Below are 12,167 nucleotides of genomic sequence, written 5' to 3'. Positions count from 1 at the left end.
AGCTTGATGATGCTGATGGCCCTGGTGTTCTTCAAGCCAAACCTGTGTAGAATTTTGGTTTCCTCTTTGTGTTTTAGTTCACTGTTCAGCTTGAATCTAACTCTCAAACGCAGTCACCTGCACATACTCACTTCAGCTTACAGCCACCTTGCTTGTCACTTTCCTGGCCAGTTCCCAGCACTTTCAACAAATGCCTTTACTTGCCCATGGCTTGAACCTAAAAACGCTTCAACCTTTAGCTTGAACCTGAAGACAAACTGGTAAATTATTAAATTTCCAAGGCCACCTCTTACAGGGTTTGGAAGATCTCAACAGGAATCTCTATAATGTGAACTGCCCAGCAATGTTATTAGAGCCCCATGGTGCATGCATAGAGAAGTGAAAAGAAAATAATCGCTTCTTTAATACCTGGACAATTGACACCACTGAAAAAGCATGTGGATTCTCTTTATCCTGAGAGTTGGGCTAGCTTCTCTTCCAGTTCCCCAAGAAACAGTGAAATATTCAGAAACTTCTGAGTCCCAGTCAGCATTCAGGGTGGGTGAAAGGGAAGGGGCTTGGCAGAGATAAGTCATTGAGTTCAATCGTGCTAAATTATTGTGGCTCATTAGGAATTATCAAAAGCCTTTCTCAGCAGAAACAATTTACACTGAAGAGATTGTGTTTTTCTAAAACAACTCTCACATTGGTTAAATGCATACATGAGAAACTGTCCTTTGGTCAGGGTTAGTGTTAAGGCTTTACCCTAGACTTTGTCAATGCTGCCGTGGTTGAGCAGTAACATAAAAAGGCAATTGCTACAGAAAGTAGAAAGTAGATCACTGCAGATTTTACTTAAAGCCAGTGATGACTGCGCAACACACTTCTTGAAACAATGAAAGTAATAGGAGTAAGATCTTAGCATGCATTGAATGCCCATGATGTGTCAGATGCTGTTCTAAGTTTTCAAGTCTGACATCACTTATTCTTCACAATATGCCTATGTTATATACTTTCCAAGAAAGCTTGGAACTACCCTGGTAGTCCAGTAGTCCATTGCCTTCCAATGCAGGGCGTTTGGTTTCGATCCCTGGGCTAAGATTCCACATGCCTTGTGGCCAAAAGTCCAAAACGTAAACCAGAAGCAATATTGTAACAAATTCAATAACAACTTTTAAAATGGCTCCCCCCAAAAAATCTTTTTTTTTTTTTTTTTTTTAAAAAGCTTTCTTATGGTATAATTGACATATGTAATACACTTCACATACTTCAAGGATACAATTTAATAAGTTTTGACATATGTATACACCCCTGAAACCATCATCATGATCAAGATGAAACCATTATCACGATCAAGATGAAAGAACATGGATCACTCCAAAAGTTCTTTCTTGCTCTTTGGCAATTCCTCCTTCCTGTATTTCCACATTCATATCTCTTTCCAACCACTGACCTGTTTCTATCCCCATAGGTCAACTTAAAGTTTCCAGAATTTCACATACATTCAATCATATAGTTGTCTGGGGGAATCTGGCTTATTTCACTTAGCATAAATATTCTGGGATTCATCCATGTGGTCTGTGTGGAGCCCATTCATTTTTATCACTGAGTAGTACTTCGTTGTATGTATAAGCAAATTTTATACATGCAACTGTTGATGGATATTTGAGCTGCACAATTATTGGTTGTTACAAATGCAGCTGCTATAAACATTTGTATACAAATATTTTTATACATTTATTTTTATTTTTATTGTCTAATAGCTAGTAGTCAAATATATGAGTCCTGTGGCTTGCTTACCATTTAAAAAACTGTTAAACTCTTTTACAAAGTGGTTGTACAATTTCAGTGATAGAATTTTGCCTTGAAACTGTGCATAAGAGTTCCAGTTACTCTACAAACCTGTCAATGCTTGTTACTGTCTGTTCTTTTTTCATTTCAACCACTCTAATATGTGTGCTGTAGTAGTTCCTTGTTGCTTTAATTTGCATTTCCCTAATGATTAGTGATGTCAGGTGTCTTTTTATCTGCTTATTTGCCATCTGTTTACCTTCAGTGAACTGTCTGCTCAGATCTTTGACCCACTTTTGGTGGTTACTTGTGTATTTGGAGAGTGCATAGTAACATACAAAGAAAGTTCTGGAAAAGAAGCAAACACACGTAGTTGTGAACAGTATCAGTGATATTGAGTGCCAGCTTCCTTTATTCGGTTAACATAGTGCTACTTTACCTCTTTCTTCTCCAGATGCATTTGATAGACTTCATGGTATACGTGACAGTATTACTTTGGTCTTTTCTTGAGATGAGTTTAAGTCTGGGACCTTAACTGTGAAAAAAGCTGAATAGAGAGAAAACCTGTTGAACAGGACTGGCTTCCCTGATGGTTCAACTGGTAAAGAATCCTCCTGCAATGCAGGAGACCCTGGGTTGATTCCTGGGTTGGGAAGATCCTCTGGAGAAGGGATAGGGTACCCACTTCAGTATTCTTGGACTTCCATGGTGGCTCAGCTGGTAAAGAATCCCTTGCAATGCTGGACACCTGGGTTTGATCCCTCGGTTGAGAAGATCCCCTGGAAAAGGGAAAGGCTACCCACTCCAGTATTCTGGCCTGGAGAATTCCATAGACTGTATAGTCCATGGGGTCACAAAGAGTCGGACACGACTGAGTGACTTCCACTTTCACTTTTAAGTTTGAATGCTGGTTCTATTCCAGGCTAGTTGAGTCACTGTGGACAAATCCCTTATGTCTGAGTCTTAGTTGTTTCTATCTGGACAACTGGGGGGTCAGTGTGGGGTGATGGCTCTCCCTTTACAGAGCTGCCATGAGTATCAAAAGGAGCTAAGGAAAGAGAAGCATCCAGGACTGTATTAAACTTGTGTTGTTTTCAATTTCCTTGTCTTTCCTCCCCCCTCTCTGTAATTTCAGTGGGAGACAAGCAGAGATGTGTACAGGGCCTGAGAAAAGAAATACATGATATACTTCAGGGAATTCTTTTAAATACTTTTAAAGTAGATGCCTTTATAATTAGAAGAGTGAAAAAATTTCTGTCACCTAGCACTACAGATGCCAGTGAACGAAAGGTACGTTGCACTATGCACCAGATGTATAAATCAGCCCAGGGAATACATAAGATGAAGAATCTTATTTCAAGTATCTGAAGCCTCACTAGGGACACAGTATATATCCCCATAATCCTTCTCTTTTTATTATTTCAACTTATATGAAATGTTTACTTGGAAACAGAAGACCTCCTCTGGCTAATGCTGAGTGATGTTGACGTTTTTATGAAAAAAAGAGATGATATTGCTTGCTACAGCTGGGTGGGCGGTAGGCTGGGAAATTGGGATTTGAGGATCTTCAATAGTACTAAGTATTTTTAATACATTTAAACCTGATCCAAAGTCCATGTGGTCAATTGTATTATTTGTTCATAAGTAATTATACATTTCTTAAGCTTGGCTTCCCCTGATGAGAATACCCTTCTGTGTAGTAGTTTCTAATGGTAAATACGTCATTTTAAGTCTCCAATACTTCAATGCTGCCTGAGTGAACAACAATTCAATTCAGTTCTGACACTAATAACCCAATAGTTAGTATGTAGGTCCCATGGGTTAAGGGCTCAGTCCCACAAAACTGCCCCCACTTCAGGGTCAGCTGTAAATGGGGCCCCCGGCTGACCCACACTTCTGCCTGCTGACTACCAATTCAGCAGGGGCTTCAACAATCCCCTTGATCAGGTTCAATAATTCATTAGAATGATTCACAGAACTCAGATAACCACTTCACTTATGTTACTGGCCTATTAGAAAGGATACACAGTGCAGAGTCCTAACCCCATCAAAAAAGATACTATATGACCCTGCAATCCCCCTCTTGGGCATATATTCAGAAAAAAACATATGGTTGGAAATGATAAATGCACCCCAATGCTCATTGCAGTACTGTTTACAATAACCAAGACATGGAAGCAACCTAAGTGTCCGTCGATAGAGGAATGGATAAAGATGTGGTACATATACATGATGGAATATTACTCAACCATTAAAAGAATGAAATAATGCCATTTGCAGGAACATGGATGGACTTAGAGACTGTCATACTGAGTGAAGTAAGTCAGACAGAGAAGGATAAATAGCGTATATCCTTGTATGTGGAATCTAAAAATGCATTATACAAATAAGCTTATTTACAAAACAGAAACAGACTCACAGCCTTAGAGAACAAACTTATGGTTGCTGGGTGGAAGGATGGGGGAAGGGATAGTTAGGGAGTTTGGGATAGACATGTATATGCTGCTATATTTAAAATGGGAAACCAATAAGGACAGGGAACTCTGCTCAATGTTATGTGGATATCAATATATATATTTCTCCAAGGAAGACATACAGCTGGCCAAAAAGCATACGAAAAGATGCTCAACATCACTAATTATTAGAGAAATGTAAATCAAAACTGCATTCCGACCTCATACCAGTCAGAAAGTCCATGATCAAAAAAACCTATAAATAATAAATGCTGGTAGGGGTGTAGAGAAAAGGGAACCCTCCTACACTGTTGGAAGGCATGTAAATTGGTGCAGCCACTATGGAAAACAGTACAGAAGTTCCTTAAAAAACTAAAGATAGAACTACCATGTTACCCAGCAATCTGGGCATATCCCCAGAAAAAACCATAATTTGAAGAGACACATGCACCCCAATGTTCATTGCAAGGCTATTTATAATAGCCAAGATATGCAAACAATCTAAGTGTCCATCAACAGATGGATGGTAAAGAAGATATGGTACATACATACAATGGAATATTACTCAGCCATAAAAAGAACAAACTAATGACATTTACAGAGACGGCAATGGCACCCCACTCCAGTACTCTTGCCTGGAAAATCCCATGGACGGAGGAGCCTGGTGGGCTGCAGTCCATGGGGTCGCTAGGAGTCGGACACAACTGAGCGACTTCACTTTCACTTTTCACTTTCACGCATTGGAGAAGGAAGTGGCAGCCCACTCCAGTGTTCTTGCCTGGAGAGTCCCAGGGACGGGGAGCCTGGTGGGCTGCCGTCTATGGGGTCGCACAGGGTTGGACTCGACTGAAGTGACTCAGCATAATGACATTTACAGCAGCATGAATGGACCTAGAGACTGTCACACTGAGTGAAGTCAGACACAGAAGACACATATCACGTCATATCCCTTATATGTAGAACCTAAGGGGAAAAAAGGGTACAAAAGAACTTATTTATAAAAAGTAGAGTCAAATATATAGGAAACAAACATGATTACCAGGGGATAAGACAGGGGAGGGATAAATTGCGAGACTGGGATTGACATAGACACACCACTATACGTAAAAGAGATGACTAATGAGAACCCGCTGTGTAGCACAGGGAACTCTACTCAATACCCTCTAATGGTCTATAGGGGGAAAGAATCTTAAAAACACAGAGTGGATCTATGTATCTGTGCACCTCGATTCATTTTGCTGTCCATCTGAGACGAACACAAAATAGTAAATCAACTATACTCCAATAAAATATTTTTTAAAAGATTGACCTAAGAAGTAAAAAATAAATAAATAAAGGATGCAATTCAAGACCAGCCAAATGGCAGAGATGGGTAGGGCAAGGCGGGAGGGGGCTTCTGTGCCTTCTCCAGGCACACCACCCAAGCATATCAACATTGCATCAAATCTGAAGCTCTTTGAATCCATCAGAGGGGTTTTTTATGGAGGTTTTACAAGAGATTAAACCTTCTGACATCTTTGACTGAACTCAACTGCCCCCCCTTTCTTCTCCCTCCCTGGGGGCAGGGTGGGCTGAAAGTTCTTATGCTGCATTCACATGGCTGGTTTTTCTGGTGACCCATCCTCCTCCTAAAGCTACCTTTAGGGTCCTCCTAAAGGGACCTCCTTCCCTATGATTCACTTCATTAGCACATGAAAACTGAAAACCCCAATAAAATCCAAGAGCCTGGGGAGTTGTGTGCCTGGAACCAGGGACAAGGACCACATATACACAGATGTGGGCATACTCTCCAGGCTCCACTGACTTTGGGTTGGGTTATCTGACTTGCGTGGAACAATGAAATGTGGGCCGCTGTAACAGTGTGCCAGTTCCAAGTGAAGGATTTAAGAGGAATTCCATGGTTTCGCTCATCCTCTTGAATTTCTGCCCTCTGTCACAGAACAGCACGCCCTAGACAGTGGCTGCCCCTTAAGCCTGGTTCCCAGAAAAAGGACCAGTAAGTAGAGTGGACCTGAACCCAGAGTGTAACGTGGAGCCAAGTCACTCCAAGTCCAGTTGAGAACAATACTCAACTCCCAGAGCCATGAGTAAGAAAGACTTGTTTGTGTTATAAACTGCTGAGACCTGGAGTTTGCTTGCTGCCACAGCAAAAGTTGACAAATGTATACATCAACATGCATTACTTCATGTTTATCCTTCGCTTACTGTTGGATTTTAAACACAGTTGTACATGTTTGAAATAAATCATGTTTCATTGAATTCAGAACTGCCATCCATTTAGATTTTTCTTTGCATTTTGGGATTTAAGCTGAACTTTATAAGGTTTCATTGTCACTTGCTCCTATGGATTCAGGCTTTCTTAAATCCACAAAGACCTGGAAATTAAAGGAATAAATAAATAGGTTACCTGTGGGGCAAAATCCAATGCAAGTGTTGAAAACTCCAGTGTCTGAAAAATATATTCCTTGAGCCTCTCAGTCCGAATGCCACTGGCTTCTTCCATCCCCAGCTGATAGTACATTATGTTCAGGACTTATCAAAAATGCAGCCAGTCTGCAATTCAAACCTGCTCGCACAGAGGCAAGGTTCCCAGTGGGAGATGCCTCACAGAACTGACTTATCTCTTGACTAAGAAAGGCTAGTTAGGAATGACAGCTCTAAGAAGGAAAATGTGTTCGGGGGTGAAATGCATGCTGAACAAATACAGATGAGAAAGAGGCAAGAAGAAAAAGGAGGGGAAAAAAAGAAAAAAAAAAACCCTGAAAAAAAAAAAACCCACTAAAATCTGCCCTGTAGAAACTCAACTTTGTGTGCATGTGTGCTGTAAAGCACTTCAAAGCCTAAAGAATCAAAGCAGAGAAGGTGTTAGCCTACAGTGAGAGACGAACGCATAGCCCGCACTGCCTTGGTGCTAGGCAGGCACTTCATTGGAAGGAGTGAGAATTAACTAGGGCTCCTTCTGAAAGCCTTCCTTGGTGTTGCCTGTTTGGGCTTTTGTGGGTTTGATTTCTCTGTGTTCTTGGTGTTTTTCCAGTTACCAGGCTGCTGCAAACTCAGGTCTTGAAAGCAAATCTGACTCTGTAAGTCTACAGGAAAAAGTGCAGCAATATTTACCCCTTTGATTTATACTCTGTTCACCACGGATCTGTTTTGTCCTACAACCCAAAGACTCATAACAATTAATGAACAGCCCATACTATCAAGAACACAGAATAAATTTCCCTTCTGAATCATTTTTGATTTTGGTTTCTGCAAACTCATTTGTGGATCGCTGGGTCCAGACCTTCCTATTGTGGGAGGGGCTGCTTATTTTCAAAACTAAGTGCGAAGCTATTGATAAACTCAGAAGATGTTGGTTGACAAAACAGCCCAATATCAATATACTCAGCCTTAGAGTCTTCTTTTGAAACTCATTATGTCCTTTAATGTAATGCAATATTTTAGCCTATTGTATACTTAGTTGTCTCTGTGGGCATACGGCAAATTTAAATTTTCAACCAGTTTTAACCTGAGCCGTCAAGATTAATTTTTTCCCCCAATTTTGGTTGGGTGACTGAAATAATTGCTGGAACTTAGCAGGTTAAGATGGATTGACTTTCATGATCTATTATGCATCTACTACAAGTTACAGAGTTGGGACTGGGGTGGAGAGACATCCTGTTTTCTGCCGTTTGTCTTTCTGAACTCGTTTTTAAAAATGCTTCAAGAGAGCTAAGAGTTCTTATCATTGGTATTGCATCTATGCATTAGAGAAAAGTCTTTAATTATTCGGCATAAATGAAAGGAGTTTTCCTTCTTAAAGGTCGAGACTCTATGAGTAGACAGTTCATCACCATAACCCTGGGGTCCTGCTTGTCCTTCAGTTTTAAGTTTCTTCCTTTAGAAATGGGATTTACTGGAAGCAGAGTCCAGGAGAATGTGGATCTTGCTGGAAGCACACTCCTCTTAAACACCACCTGTCCATGGAGGTAGGAGAACCAGCACCCTGTAAATCAGGCCCTTCGTTTACATGCACTCTTCTTAGAGGTTATTTCCCTTAAACTTCCTAAATCAAACTCAGGCATAGGTGTAAACCATGGGTAAGTGTTGGCCTGTCTTCAGAGGAGCAGAATATATTAACAGATTTTCATACCATCTGACATTTTCCAAACTCGAGAGACGAATGATTGTGGAAAAGCGACTCCTTTGCTACCACGCAGCCAAAAGAGAAGAGATGAAAAGAAACTGAGCAGTCCCTGGGCACTACCAAACTCTGCTTCCGGCTTTTTCCTCCCGTGGCAAGCGCAGATCATTAACATTGGTAATGTCCTCACTAAATCTGCTTGGAGAAAGTGACAAGTCTCATTTGTTACTGACAGAAAGTCAGCTGGGAGTACGTTTAAAATGCATCGCTCCTGCTCCTGGATCCTCTGAGTTGCTGTGCGTTGTCTGTCGGGTAGGCCTGGTATTTGGTTAAAGACTATCTGTGCTTTCATCCATCTCCTCGGAGGCCTCCCGGAGGGAAGACCGGCTGCTATTGCTCCCTCCTTCTTTCTTCGGTTCCAGAAACAGCCTCTGCCAGCCAGCTGGAGGTGCTGTGATTTCAAATTGGGAACCTGGGGAGGGAGTTCTTAAGCCAGTAATTGCCGTGGATAATCAATAGTGCTCAGTCGGACAAATAATCGCAGCAGATCTGGATAGATCATGTGGATGTGGCAATGATACTGGTTTTCATGAACTAGAAAATGTAGTTGGGGTCCCTTTTAATAAACTTTAGAGTAATTTTAAATTAAGTAAGGTCGAGTTTAAAAAACACGACGCAGGGGCTTCCCGGGTGGCTCAGTAGTAAAGATTCTGCCTGCCAGTGCAGGAGATGTGGGTTTGATCCCTGGTCTGGGAAGATCCCACATGCAGCAGAGCAGCTAAGTCCGTGAGCCACAACTACTGAGCCTGTGCTCTAGAGCCTGGGGGCTGCACTTACTGAGCCCACGTGTCACAATGACTGAAGACCACAAGGAGAGAAGCTACCGCTCACCGGAATCAGAGAAAAGCCTGAGCAGCAACAAAGACCCCCAAAGCCAAAAATAAACCAATAAAATTATTTTAAAAAGATCTTGAAAGAATTGATGCAAATGGGATCTCTCAGGAATGGAGATGAGTGTGCCTCATGAAAGAAAAGCTTAATCATGACCTATGATCTAAAATTAAAGTGAATTTTATGTGGATGATGATGGCCTGATCCCAATGCCAACCAAATCCAGAGCTATGGATTTTAAGTATGACATGAAATATTTAGACTCCACATTGGGAAGGCTTCCTCTATGATGCGGATATTTAGCTTATAGAAGGAAGCTACAGTGGAAACTGGATCAGGAGTAAACTAGCTGTTTACCCCACACTACATGCCTCACTTCTAGTTAGAATGAATGGTGCTGAGTCTTTGACAGCCATTCATGGCCTTTGAGAACTGAAAGTGAGTTCTCCAAAATGTCAGAGAATCAACTATCTTCTGTGATAGATGTGGGTCACATTTAAAGCAAAATTCATGTTCTGTGATTTTATTCTTATTGTTCTTTTATTTAATGTCAGTAGTTTCTTCATTTAGTTTTAGAAGTGTGGCCTTTCAAAAGCATGTGTGCCATGGGAATGCAATACATATGGCAATAGTAATCTAACCCCTGCTAATTTACCAGGTACCGTGCTTAGTCTTGTGCATACAGATTTCATTTGATCTTCTAAACCGATGAGATATTTATATCTTTTCTTCAATTTTAGATAAGGAAAGTGAAGTTCTAGATTTGGTATTTCAATAACTTGATAATAAAACAAGTAGAAGATCATGTAGGAAAATTGTAGCCACATAAAAGTAGAGTCTGGTGAAAGATCATGTGGGACAGCCCTGATGTGGAGATGGATACATGGTATTCATTCTTCATTCTAAATATCAAGGACATCCAGAGAAATAAGGAATTGTCCCCATCACTTTTTAAAGTATCTTTGATATTAATTTCTCATTTAAATGCTTTCTTCTCTGCAACCACCCTCTATGTATTTTCAGTCTTCTAACTTTATTGAGGCTTTTAATGGCTAAGTCAAAGATCTCTCTTGGCAAATGTCACACTGCACTTGAAAATATGTGGTTTGCTTTCAAATATCTTTCAATATTGATCTCTAACATAACTCCACAGTAATAAGAGAACAGCCTCTGTATGGTTTCAATACCTTTAGACCATGAAATTTCTGCACCTGGTCTTATATCTCTGGATATGTTCCAGTGTCTCCTAGTTTATAGTCTATGGGAACTGGAATAGAATTTGTATCCTACTGTTGTGTGAAAATTGTATAAATTTTAATTATGTCAAATTGGCTCATAATGCTTTTCAGGTCTACTATATTCTTCTACTTCTCTGTTCAGTTCAGTTCAGTCTCTCAGTTGTGTCTGACTCTTTGCGACCCCATGAATTGCAGCACTCCAGGCCTCCCTGTCCATCACCAACTCCCGGAGTTCACCCAAACCCATGTCCATTGAGTTGGTGATGCCATCCAGCCAGCTCATCCTCTGTCATCCCCTTCTCCTCCTGCCCCCAATCCCTCCCAGCATCAGAGTCTTTTCCAATGAGTCAACTCTTTGCATGAGGTGGCCAAAGTACTGGAGTTTCAGCTTCAGCATTAGTCCATCCAATGAACACCCAGGACTGATCTCCTTTAGAATGTACATTCCTTCTATTAATTTCTGAGAGTTTGATGATTAAAGCCATGAAATTAAAAGACACTTACTCCTTGGAAGGAAAGTTATGACCAACCTATATAGCATGTTAAAAAGCAGAGATATTACTTTGCCAACAAAGGTCCGTCAAGTCAAGGCTATGGTTTTTGCAGTAGTCGTGTATGGATGTGAGAGTTGGACTATAAAGAAAGCTGAACACCAAAGAACTGATGCTTTTGAACTGTGGTGTTGGAGAAGACTCTTCAGAGTCCCTTGGACTACAAGGAGATCCAACCAGTCTATCCTAAAGGAGATCAGTCCTGGGTGTTCATTGGAAGGACTGATGTTGAAGCTGAAGCTCCAGTCTTTGGCCACCTGATGCAAAGAGCTGACTCATTTGAAAAGATCCTGATGCTGGGAAAGATTGAGGGCAGGAGGAGAAGGGGACGAGGTGGTTGGATGGCATCACCAACTCAATGGACATGGGTTTGGGTAGACTCGGGCAGTTGGTGATAGACAGGGATGCCTGGTGTGCTGCAGTTCATGGTGTCGCTAAGAGTCAGACACGACTGAGCAACTGAACTGAACTGAACTGATATTGAAACTCTAACTAAAATTCTTAATTTATCTACTTAAAACAAACAACTATAATATATAGTAGAACTATATGTAACTTTGTTCTGTACTTTCCAAGTCTCCTGTATATATGTTATCATTTTTCATAATCAAAAAAATAAAAATGAAAGATAAAGGAAAAAAAAAAGAAGAAATGGTACCCATCATTGAGACTTGAGTACAATGGAACAGGTTGGGGGAGGGTCTGTCCCCAGTGGGGTAACCGTCGTGTAGCGCTAGGTCAGGATTGTGGATGGGAGGACATCACGTCAATTCCAGGGGAGAAGCTACACTGATGGGAAGGAAGAGCTTAGCCCAGAGGGAAGGAAGAGAGCCTGATATTTGTGCAATGGTGAGAAGCACAGTGTGGCTGGAACACAGACGACATCAGTTTGATGAAGAGGAGTGCTGAGTAAGGCAAAACAGGGGTCTAAATGGCAAGAAGTGGGGTTGAGAAGTAAGGTTGGAGATGCTTAAGCAATCTAGTGAAGAAGGCTGAGCACAGAAGAATTGATGCTTTTGAACTGTGGTGTTGGAGAAGACTCTTGAGAGTCCGTTGGACTGCAAGGAGATCCAACCTGTCCATTCTGAAGGAGATCAGCCCTGGGATTTCTTTGGAAGGAATGATGTTAAAGCTGAAACTC

Source organism: Bos javanicus, chromosome 27, assembly GCF_032452875.1.
Source record: "Bos javanicus breed banteng chromosome 27, ARS-OSU_banteng_1.0, whole genome shotgun sequence".
NCBI classification, from domain to species: Eukaryota; Metazoa; Chordata; class Mammalia; order Artiodactyla; family Bovidae; genus Bos; species Bos javanicus.
The sequence above is the reverse complement of the archived record's forward strand: the minus strand, read 5'-3'. Positions refer to the sequence as shown.